This window comes from Callithrix jacchus, chromosome 12, assembly GCF_049354715.1.
Source record: "Callithrix jacchus isolate 240 chromosome 12, calJac240_pri, whole genome shotgun sequence".
Lineage (NCBI taxonomy): Eukaryota > Metazoa > Chordata > Mammalia > Primates > Cebidae > Callithrix > Callithrix jacchus.
The window spans coordinates 102,261,530-102,273,827 of record NC_133513.1 but is presented as its reverse complement, the minus strand read 5'-3'; positions in this window follow the sequence as shown (position 1 = coordinate 102,273,827).

Sequence of the window (12,298 nt, the reverse complement as noted above, 5' to 3'; positions counted from 1 at the left end):
TGCCCAATAACAAAATCACATAAAGATGCATTTCTCAGAATGTATTTCTGTCATTAACTGAGGCATGGTTGTATGTATCGTACAAAATACATCTGGAAAGACAACCAACAAAAATGTGTTTATAACTTAGATGTTGATGAGGAAGGATGCCATAAGCAGAGGTCAGGAATAAGATGAAAATTCTTTACTGAATACCTTTTCATGCATTTTAAATTCTGCACCATTTGTAGATATATTAATTTTTAAAATAATAATAAATTTAAAATGTCCTTTTAGTGAGATGAAATTCACACAACAAAAAATTATTGTAAAGTACACAATTCAGTGACACGTTGTATATTGTGTATTCACAGTGTTGTGTAATCATTTTCTGTATCTAGTTCTAAAACATTTGCGTCAGCCTCCAAGAATACCCTGTATCTATCAAGCATCACCTCCAATTAATAATTTGTTTTTGAAGAAAAATAAATCAGAACCCTCATGATGGCTTATAAAGATACCCATAGACTGCATTTTCCTTGGAATCTGTGCAGCCTTAATTCCAGCCACATTACTACTTCTTGAGCCACAGTGATCTCATTTCTGTGCTTCTTGAATTTGCCAAATTCTTTTTCTCTCTTCAGAATATTTGAGCAAGCTACTCTCTATGGCTGTAACACAGTGCTCCCTACTTTTCATCTATCAAATTCTAGTCCATCATAAAATGTGCATAGATGCCCTGGTTTGCCATCCAGACTAAGAAGTTCTTCCATAGTAACTGAGGTCATACAACTTATTAGTAGTAAATTTTGGATTTAGACCTAGAAAAGCTAATGCTAAAGGCTATCTTTCTAGTAACTTAGCTCTGCTGGCCATTCCCTGGCTCATCTAGTGATATTTAATTCATATATGATAATAAAAAATTTATTTTTCATAAACACAAGCCTTAGTTCTCAAATACATGCATTCTGAGCACTGGGACATATGATGTGCTTTAGAAAGTTGCATAAAATAAGGCACCTCCTAGAGCAAATGATTTTGAGGATAAATTAATATGTGAGGAAATAGAGTAAATAGAAACCATCAGCCAGTCCCATAGGGACACTAATGGCAGATTGAAATAAAGGGTAGTACTATAATGCCTTGTCCTGAACTCAAAATCATTATTTGCCTCTAGTGAATTACATGAAATTGGAGACTCAGATCTTGAAACAGCCACAAAGAGTTTTTAATACATGCTTCATATTTTAGGGCATGAAAAAGCAAACCACCGCAAATTACCCAAAAGAGAACAAACTTGTATTGTCTGATGGCCAGTTCCTTTGGGATTAGGGTTTTGAACACACCATTTTGGGTTTTAGACATCTGAATTGCATCCCAACTCTCTATAAAACCTTTAATAGGGACAGATGGCTGGTTTTGTTGACATGTAAGCCATTCTCTTCATTGTCTATATGATCTCCTATGTAAGTGATGCCATGATTTTGCACCTTTTTGAAAAGAGGACATTATAGCTGTAGTTTCTATAAAGCAGCTGCCATCTCACCATCTTGGTAAAAGAAATCTCACCATCTTGGATGACATCCTGTGCAGCTGAAACCAAGGCATATAGATAGATCTAAGAAAATGGGATTTGACTGTGTGATTATCATATTCAGTCAATATACATAGTTTATTTACCATGAAAAATAATTATACATGCATATATTAATTTTGGCTATCAAATACCACTTAGGAAAACACAAGTTAGAAACTTTTATATTAAAAATGCCTGAAATGGTTATTTTAACTGATTCAAAACATTTTATTCTGAGAGTTTTGTATGATTGCTTCAGTGTTGATGTTGAGCAGAGGGGAACAAAGGAATCCGCCTAATAAGCCAATGTCTGGGATTTGGAAGCCAAGGAACCAACAGAAGTGTTGGAAATGGTGTTTGAGGTCACATTGTGACTTATCTTAAAGAGATATGTTTCCTCTCAGTATTAGTTTCAACTTTTACTTGATGTCTTCTTACAACTTAAATAAAAATATCACTGTTGAAAATGATTTAGTATTTGGCCAGCATTCGACAGTAAGAGAAAAATGTATTTTTGATACAATAGTGACAATGATGATGATGACAATGACTAACATTTACCAAATGCTCACCATGAACCAGACACTGTCCTGGGTGCTTTATACATATTACCTAGTTTAAACAATTATATCTCTATTTTCAAGGTGTGAAAACAGTACAGATTAATTGAGTGAAATAACTTGATTTAGTTTACACTACCGACAAGACCAATAACCATAGTGACTACTACATTTTACTAGTCCCTATTTATACCTACCAATTACTGAGTACTTGCCTTTGGGCTTCATGCAGGGTTTTTAAAAAAATTTGTTTATTTTACTTTCACAGCAAATGAGGTAGATCTCAACATTTTATAGATAAGGAAAATTAGGCTTATAGCAATTAAACAAATTGCCCACAGTCACCTTGTTAGTGTTACCTAATTTTCAACCTAGTAATAAAATCTAAATCTCAGTATATTAAAGAGTGTTTAGTTTTGGCCATTTTCTGGATGTCAAGATTTTCTTGTTTTCTGAAATGAAATTTACATTTCATTTACAATGCATTTACAAATTTACAATGCATTTACAAATTATCTCATCTTGCATAGTGCCTTGTGCAGTCAGAAGGACTTGTTGGGTCCTGGTAGAGAATCTTCTTCTCCTTAGGATTAGATAAATATATATATTTGATACATAAGAGAACTTTTCCCTATATTGGTTTATTTCCACAATGAAGAAAATTTTCTGTACTGAATCTAATTGAATGGGTTTGATGTGTGGAGTGAATTTTATATATACTTCATCTTCAAGTTGTTTTTCAAAACTTTAAATTGCTCTTCCAATAAGAAGATAAAAATAAATTTTGATGCTAGATTGCTTATGTCAGTTCCTTATTTTCATTACTGTAGAATTGGAAGTTTTTCATCCAACAGAGGCATCTATAGGAAATATGTGGTTATATTTTCAAGTGTACTTACAGTAATAATGACGTGTTTGGCTCTTATTCTTTAGTATTTTATATAAGACTTAATTAACCCTCACTGTAATCAGGCATAGATATAATATAAATTTTATTAAGGCACAGAAAGTGAGGAGCAATTGTGAAGTCATAGGTCGAAAATATAATTGCCAAAAATTTCACAACTAGTAAGTGACAGTATTATTTGACACTGTAGACACTGCATTTGGGACATAACAATGACATCAGCAACATTAAAATGATGTGGGGGGGGCAACTCAAAGGGCATGCTTGAAGTGGAAGCAATGGATGGAAGGTGAAGGGGTTTCTAGTTGTCAGATGAAAACATGGCAAAATAAAAACAAGGTAATTGTGTATGTGGGAATCTCTCTGGCTTGGAAAGACAAATGTCGAGAGATATCGTTGCCATGGCAAAGGAAAGCTTGTGAAGATACGAAATATTGATTGCCATATGGAAAATCTATGTGATTTAACTCAAAATGCTGTTTACCATAATGGAAAGCCATCAGAAGCTCAACTACACCACTTACCAGCTGTGAACTTGGATTGGAAATGTTGTCTAAAAGAGATGATCACACTGTCCTCCTATGAATGTCACTGTGAGATGTTAATGAGGATAAAAATCCTAAGAGAGCTTTGATAAATCTCTTACAATGTTCTGTTGTTCCAATTTTTAAAAAGTTAGGAAGATAGCATAATTGTCAAATACTTGAGCACACTAATATGGGAAAGGAATTAAATCTATTCTTTTGGGGACCTGGTGAATTCAAACAGATTTTGACTTAATACCAAGCCTAGTTTCAATCAGGGCTTACCAGAAGAGGTTAGTTTTCCTTGAGAATATATGCATCATCAGTGAAGAAATGTAAAGAAATGGTGGTCACTTAGATAGTGTGAAGAAAATTCAAGCATTAGATCAGCATTAATTTAGGTTAATTATAAGGCTTCTTATGATCCTCAGGATCTATGATTATACCAAAATCAAGACTAAGAGAAAACAAACTTCTTCACTGATTTTTCTGTCCCTATGGCAAAAGCCTCCCTCATTAAGACAAATTTGAAACAAATAAAATCTCATTTCATGTAACAAGTGCGTTGCCCAAGGAACTATGTCTTACCATAAATATTTCTGAAAGTTGTTGGGGTAACTTATTTATAAAATGTATCACCTTAAGACGGTAGAAATGAAAAATAATATAAAAGCTTAGATTATGTTATATTACAATAGCATGTTAATTGTATACTTCACTTTCTAGGGCAGGGATTGCAATCTCTTTTTGTAAGGAGTGAGAGAGTAAATATTTTAGGCTTTTTGGGGCATTTGGTCTCTGAATTGGCTCAACTCTGCTATTATAGCTCTAGGCAGCCATAAACAATATGCAAATGAATAAGCATGGCTGTATTCCAATTTGGCCCACATGCAATCATCATATGTCAATCTTTTGCAATGAGGGCAGTGTATCTATGAAGTTTCTCAATTCCAAGCAAAGTAATTGCCTCTTCATAATTTGAGCAGAAAATGCATTTATTGAAGAATATTCACAGTCTGCAGAATCTATAGCAGACTAGAGAACAAGGAATGAATGTAACAAAACCAGGAAAAATGACCAAATCATGCATAAAACCAATCACATGAAGACACCTCTGCTCCAAGGCACTTAAAGGGGCTACTAGGTTTGTGAACAGCACTGCCTCCAGATACTGGGTGTGGCTATGTCTGTCACTCTTCCCATCAGCTTTAACAGAATAGGATCTTCAAAAGTCCTATTTCATTGTTTCACCAGCTTTGAAATCCAAGTTCGGTGTGGGTGCCTTGGATTATCAGAGTCTAGGTCAAATGCCACATACTAACATTAATGCAGGGTGAGGAGGTAAGTACTCAGCATTTTCATCTTACGTTATTGACACAAGAAATGAAGAATTACCCAACTTAAGAAAGAAATTCATCACTGGGCAACCAAAAAGAATAGCAAATGTCCAGTATAAAAAGAACTGAGGGTTTTTTTTTCCACATATGTCTCTGCAGTAGCTAGAATGCTGCCCAGTGTATAACAAATTTCAAAGAAAAATGTACCTAACAAACAAAAAATAGAATTTATTGGTGACACAGGAATGATTATTCTCTTCCTACACCATATGCCTAAGCTCTTACAGAAATAGACGTATAGTAGAAAGGCAGTGTATGCATTCTTTGAGATGAGTACAAGAGGAAGATAGTGTACTCATGCCTCATGAGAAGGCAATGACTAACCTGATATTCATTGGCTATTTGTGAATATTCCTTTGTGCCAGGCAACATGATAGGTAGAAGAAACAGAATGATTAGCAAAAGCAGAATTGTAGCCTTCTCTGATAGAGTTTCTCATCTATAAAGGGATAAAAATATTTAGAAAAAAGAATTTAACATAAAATTCCAAGTTACTTAAGTGCTACAAAGGATGCTAGTCTCAGGTGTTTCTTGAAAAAAAAGAAAGAAAAAAAGAAAGTGGAGACCCCTTTCTTATACAATATACAAAAGTCAATTCAAGATGAATTAAATAATTACATGTAAAACCCAAAACTATAAAAGCCCTAGAAGAAAACTTAGGCCATACCATTTTACACATAGGCCCTGGCAAAGACTTCATGAAGAAGATGCTGAAAGCAATTGAGAGAGAGAGAAAAAAACACTGACAAATGAGACATAATTAATCTAAAGAGCTTCGGCACATCAAAAGAAACTATCAACAGAATAAACAGACAACCTACAGAATGGGAGAAAATATTCACAATTTGTGCATCCAACACATATCTACTTTCCAGAATCTATAAAAAACCTAAACAAATTAAAAATTAAAACCAAATAACACCATTAAAAAGAGCATGAACAGATAATTTTCAAAAGAAGATATATGTGTGTCCAACAAGCACATGAAAAAAATGTTCAACCTTGCTAACCATTAGAGAAATGCAAATCAAAACCACAATGAGATACCATCCCACACCAGTCAAAATGGCTATTATTAAAAGTCAACAAACGACAGGTGCTGGTGAGGTTGCAGAGAAAAGAGAATGCTTTTATACCCTGTTGGTGGGAATGCAAATTAATTCAGCCATTGTGGAAAGCAGTGTGGTGATTTCTCAAAGAACTTAAAACAAAATTACCATTCAATCCAGCAATCCCATTACTGAATTTATACCCAAGGAATAAAAATTGTTCTATCGTAATGTTCATTGCAGTACTATTCATAACAGCAAAGACATGGAATCAACCTATATGCACATCAATGGTAGACTAAACTTTTAAAAATGTGATTATATATATAATCTCATATATATCAATGAATACTAAGCAACCTTAAAAAAGAACAAAATCATGTCCTTTGCAGCAATATGGATGGAGCTGGATGCCATTATCCTATACAGGAACAGAAAACCACATACTGCATGTTCTCACTTGTAAGTGGGGGCTAAACATTGAGAACACATGGGCATAAGGAAGGGAACAATGGACACTGAGGTCTATTTGAAGTGGAGGGTAGGAAGAAGAAAAGGATTAAAAAAGACTTTTAGGGTACTAGGTACTATGCTTATTACCTGGGTGATGAAGTAATCTGTACAACAAACCCCTGTGACACGCAGTTTACCTATATAACAAACCTGCACATGTACTACCCTCAACTCAAAAGTTAAAAATAAATAAATAAGGCCGGGCGCGGTGGCTCAAGCCTGTAATCCCAGCACTTTCGGAGGCCGAGGCGGGTGGATCACGAGGTCGAGAGATCGAGACCAACCTGGTCAACATGGTGAAACCCCGTCTCTACTAAAATACAAAAAATTAGCTGGGCATGGTGGCGCGTGCCTGTAATCCCAGTTACTCAGGAGGCTGAGGCAGGAGAATTGCCTGAACCCAGGAGGCAGAGGTTGCGGTGAGCTGAGATCGTGCCACTGCACTCCAGCCTGGGTAACAAGAGCGAAACTCCGTCTCAAAAAAAAAATAAAATAAAATAAAAAAATAAATAAATAAGTAAAAATAAATAAATAAATTCTGACTCTCTCTCTCTCTCTCTAAATACACAAACACTCGCGCACACACACATTTATAAATACACACACATACATATAAATTGGTCATTCTCTGACATAACCATAGTGTGAAGAATAAATTGGAGGGTGCAAGAATGAATTTGGGAATTAGAGTCTCAGGAGAGCAGAGAAAAAAAGAAGAAAGAATGTGTGAAGTAATTATGACTGAAACTTTGCAAATGTAATTTTAAAAAGATAAATCTATACATCCAAAAAACTCAATGAATTCCAAAAAGAATAAACTCAAAGAAATCTACAGCAATACATATGACACATTTTAAATAAAACTATATCAACCCAAAGAGAAAATCTTCTTAGAAAAGAAGAAATAAAGCAAGAGGAAAGTGATTATTATATAGATGTAACCTAGGAAAGGAAAACCAAACATCGTATGTTCTCACTGATATGTGAGAGCTAAGCTATGTGGACACAAAGGCATAAGAATGATACAATGGACTCTGGTGACTTGGGGGAAAAAGTAGGAGGGGGGCAAGGAATAAAAGACTACAAATATGGTGCAGTGTATATATGGGTGATGGGTGCACTGAAATCTCACAAATCACCACTAGTGAACTTACTTATGTAACCAAATCCCACCTATGCCTCAATAGCTTATGGAAAATTTAAAAAAAAGAAAAGAGATAAAGGATTATGGAAAAAATGCAAATGGATTAGACTTTCCAGTTAATAGTCAGAAATTGGCAGAATGGGTACAAAACAAAACAACCACAATTCAACTACCTGCTCTCTATAGGAGATTCATTTTAGAGTCACAGACACAAGTAAGTTGAAATTAAAAGGCTGAAAAAGTTATCCTATGCTAAAAACAACCAAAGAGAGCGAGAGTGGTTACAGACACTAGACAAAATACTAAGTTAAAACTAGACAAAATATACTTTAAAAAATGTAACAAGAGATAAGGAAAGACATTATGCACCAATAAAAGTATCAGTACACCAAGAAGATGTAATAATTGTAAATATTTAAACAACTAACAAAGGAAATAAGTCCAAAATTAATAGAATTGAAGAAAGAAAGAGACATTTCTACAATAATATGTGGAGACGTCATTACTCCACATTAAAGCATAGAACAAGCAGGCAAAATATAAAAAAAGGAGTAGCAGACTTGAACAACACTATAAACCAATATATCTAACAGACATACGCAGGACACTCCACCCAAAGATAATAGAATTCACATTATTCTCAAGTGTACATAGAACGTTCTCCAGGATATGTTAGGTCATAAATAAATCTCAACAAACAGAAAAGATTGAAAACATCAGAATACTTTCTCCAGCCATATGGAATAAAGCTAGAAATAACAGAAGGAAAAGCAGGAAACTTATAAATATGTGAAAGTTAAGTATGCTACTTTTAAGCAATCAGTGGGTTGAGAAAGGAAATAGTACCAATATTAGAAAATACATTGAGACAAATGAAAACAGAAATACACTATACAAAAACCTATGGGATGTAATAGAAGCAGTGCTCAGAGGGATATGTGTAGATGTAGATGCCTACTAAAAGAGAAGAAAGATCTTAAATCAATCAACTAATTTTATAACTTAAGGAATTATGAAGAGCAAATAAAATCCAAATCCAGTAGAAAGTAATAATAAAGATTAAAGAAATTAACTATAGAGAATAAAAGAGAAAATATTAACAAAACTGAAGATTTCTTCTTTGAAATGATTACCAAAATTGATCCTTTGGCTAGACAATTTAGAAAAAAATGAAAAAATATGCAAATAAATAAAATTGAAAATTAAAGTGAGGACATTACTCACTTTTTAAAAGGATCATAAGTGAATTCTATGAACAAGGAGAACTAACAAATTAGATATCCAAGGTGCCAAATAGACGCACTTCTAAAACGCATTAAACTACCAAAATAGATCTCAGGAAAAAAATAGGAAATATGAGCAGCTCTATAGCAAGTAAAGAGAATGTATCAGCAATAAAGAAAAAAACCTCATGAAAGAAAAGCCCAGGACTTCCCTCATGAATTCTATCAGTTATGCCAAGACTTAATACTAATACCTCTTAAACTCTTCCAAAAAATAGGAGAGGGAATACTCCCTAGCTCTTTTTATGAGGCCAGCACTACACTGATACCAAAGCCAGAAAAATACATCACACACACACAAAATTACAGGCCAGTATATTCTAGAAATATGGATGCAGAAATCCTCAACAAAATGCTAGTAAATTGAAACCAAGAGTGTATTAAAAATATTACACTTTATGACCAAGTGAGATTTATCCCAGAAACCCAAGGGAATTTTAAATAGACAAATCAGTCAATATAATACTGCACATTAATAGACAAGGTTACAAGTGATATTATTGTCTTAATTGACACAGAGAAAGCATTTGGCAAAATCCACACCATTTTCAGAAAAAAAACCCCCACAACTTTATCTTAACAAATGATATAGGAAAAAAGAAGATATTCAACATGATAAAAAGTACTTAGGATGAGCCCACAGTTAACATTACACTTAATCATCAAAAACTGAAAGCATTTATTCCACGGTAAGAAGAGGAAAGGAATGCCCCCTTTCACCAATTCAATTTAGCACTGTACCAGAAAACCTTGCCAGAACAAAAAGAATTTTAAAAAGGCATCCAAATTAGAAAAGGAGAAATAAAAGTTTTCTATTCACAGATGACATGATCTTATATATAAATAATCTTGTGTTTTTAAAAATTTCAACTTTTATTTTAGATTCAGGGGGTACATGTACAGATTTGTTACCTAGCCATATGCTGTGATGCTGACATTTGAAGTTCAATTGATTTTGTCCCCCTAGCCCTGAGCATCGTACCCAACAGTTAACTTTTCAACCCTCTCCTCCCTCTCTTGTTCTCACACTTAGTTGTTCCCAGGATCTATTGTTGTCATGTTTGTGTCCATCAGTACCCAGTATTTCACTCCCACTCAGTCTGGATTGCTCAGATGCCCACTGAAAAGGTGACTCACAGAGGGATACTTTGCGTCTCTTACATAGTGGTACTTCACTCACTTTTATCAGCTGGATGCTGTCAGGGGGGTTGTTTGCCCACATTCTCCTCCCTGGGATCTGTGGCATCCTTCATGATTCTGGTGGATTCCCATTTTGGAAAAGCTGATCCTCAAACTTAAACAAAATTACAAGAGACTCCAAACAGGCAGAAAAATATTCAAAAGAAGAACAAAGTTGGAAAGTTCTTACTTCCCAATTACAAAACCTACTACAAAGCTACAGTGATTGAAAAAGTATGGTAATGGCATAAAGATAGATAAAGCGACCATTGGATGAGCATTCAGAATCCAAAATAAATTCATATATCTATGCCTGATTGATTTTCACAACAGTGCCAAGACCATTCATTGATAAAAGAATAATTTCTTTAATAAATGGTGCTGTGAAAACTTGATATTCACAAAATACAAAAGAATGAAGTTGCACCCCTACTTAATGCTATATACAAAAATTAACTCAAAATGGATTATTGATCTTTATGTAAGAGTGAAAACTGAAATTCCTGGAGAAAAACATAGAGGCAAACCTGTATAATCTTTGATTGGGCAACGGAGTCTTAAATTTGACATATGAAACATAAGCAACAAAAGAAAAATATATAATGTAAATTATATATCATCAAAACAAACATTAAAAAAAAACGAGCCAAACATACTGGTTCATGCTTGTAATCCCAGTGCTGTGGGAAGCCAAGGCAGGAGAATTGATTGAGGTCAGGAGTTTGAAACCAGCCTAGGCAAGGAAGTGAGGCTCCATTTCTGCAAAAATAAAAATCAAAAAATATATTAGCTAAATGTGGTGTCATGCTCCTGTGGTCCTAGCTACTTGGCCAGGAGAGAGGATTACTTGAGCTTAGAAGTTGGAGGCTTCAGTGAGCTATGGTTGCACCACTACACTCCAGCCTGATAGACAGAGCAAGACCCCATCTTAAGAAACAAACAAATAAACAAAACGAAAAATCCTAGGTGCATTTAAGAGTAATAAAGTGAAAAGACAACCTATGAAATGAGAGAAAATATTTGCGAATCATCTGTGGATGGGGTCTAGTATATGGAATACATAAATAACTCTTATAAGTTAAGGAAAAAAATCGTCCAATTAAAAAATGGGTAAAGAATAAACATTTCTCCAAAGAAGATCTACAAATGTCCAATATACATATGAAAAGATGTTCAAAATCATTAGTCACTAGAAAAGTGCAAATTAAAACCACACCAAGATATGACTTCCCACACACTCGGATGAGTATGATAATGTATAAAACAAGTCAAAATCCAGAAAATAACAATTTTTAACAAGATATGAAGAAATTAGAATTCTTAACCACTCCTTTTGGGAATGAAAATGGTACTAGTGGCTGTCAAAAACAGTTTGGTGATTTCCCAAAAAGTTAAACATAGAATTACCACATAATTCAGCTGTTTCACTCATAGGTATATAGCCCAAAGAATTGAAAACAGATACTCAAACAAATTTATGTACAAGAATGTTCACAGAAGTGCTAGTCACAATAGCCCAAAAGTAGATTTCTTGGAACACAAATGGTTTTCAACAGGTAAGGGGATAAACAAATTGCAGTATATGCATACCATGGAATATTCATCACCATAAAAAGCAATGAAGTATTTATACTTGTACAATGTAGATGAACCTTGAAAACGTTTTGCTAAGTGAAAGAAGCCAGACATAAACAGTCACATACTGTATGATTCCATTTATATGCAATATACAGAATATGCCAATCAACAGTGAAAGAAAGAAGATTGGTGGCTGCTACAAGCTGGGGGAGGAGAGAATATGAGCTTGACTTCTTAATAGGTATTGGGTACTCCTTCAGGAGTGATAAAAGTGTTTTGGAACTTGATATAGATTGTGGTTGCATCGTACCATGAATGTACTAAAAGCCACTGAATTTTACAGTCTAAAACGGTTAATTTTATGTTATATGAACTTCACTTCAATAAAAAGCACAACAGCAAAAGAAACAAAGAATGGATGTGGTAAGTGACTGGGAGGTTGTTGGATTAGTTCAGGACAAGAGAAGAGAGTGTTTTTGACTAGGGTGGAGATGGAGATAAAAATAAGTAAACTGTCTATGGCAAGCTGGGTTTGATGTCAGAGGAAGATGGGGAGGAGAAGGGAAAACACGAACAGACAGGCTTTGATTTGGGTCATGGCCAACTGAA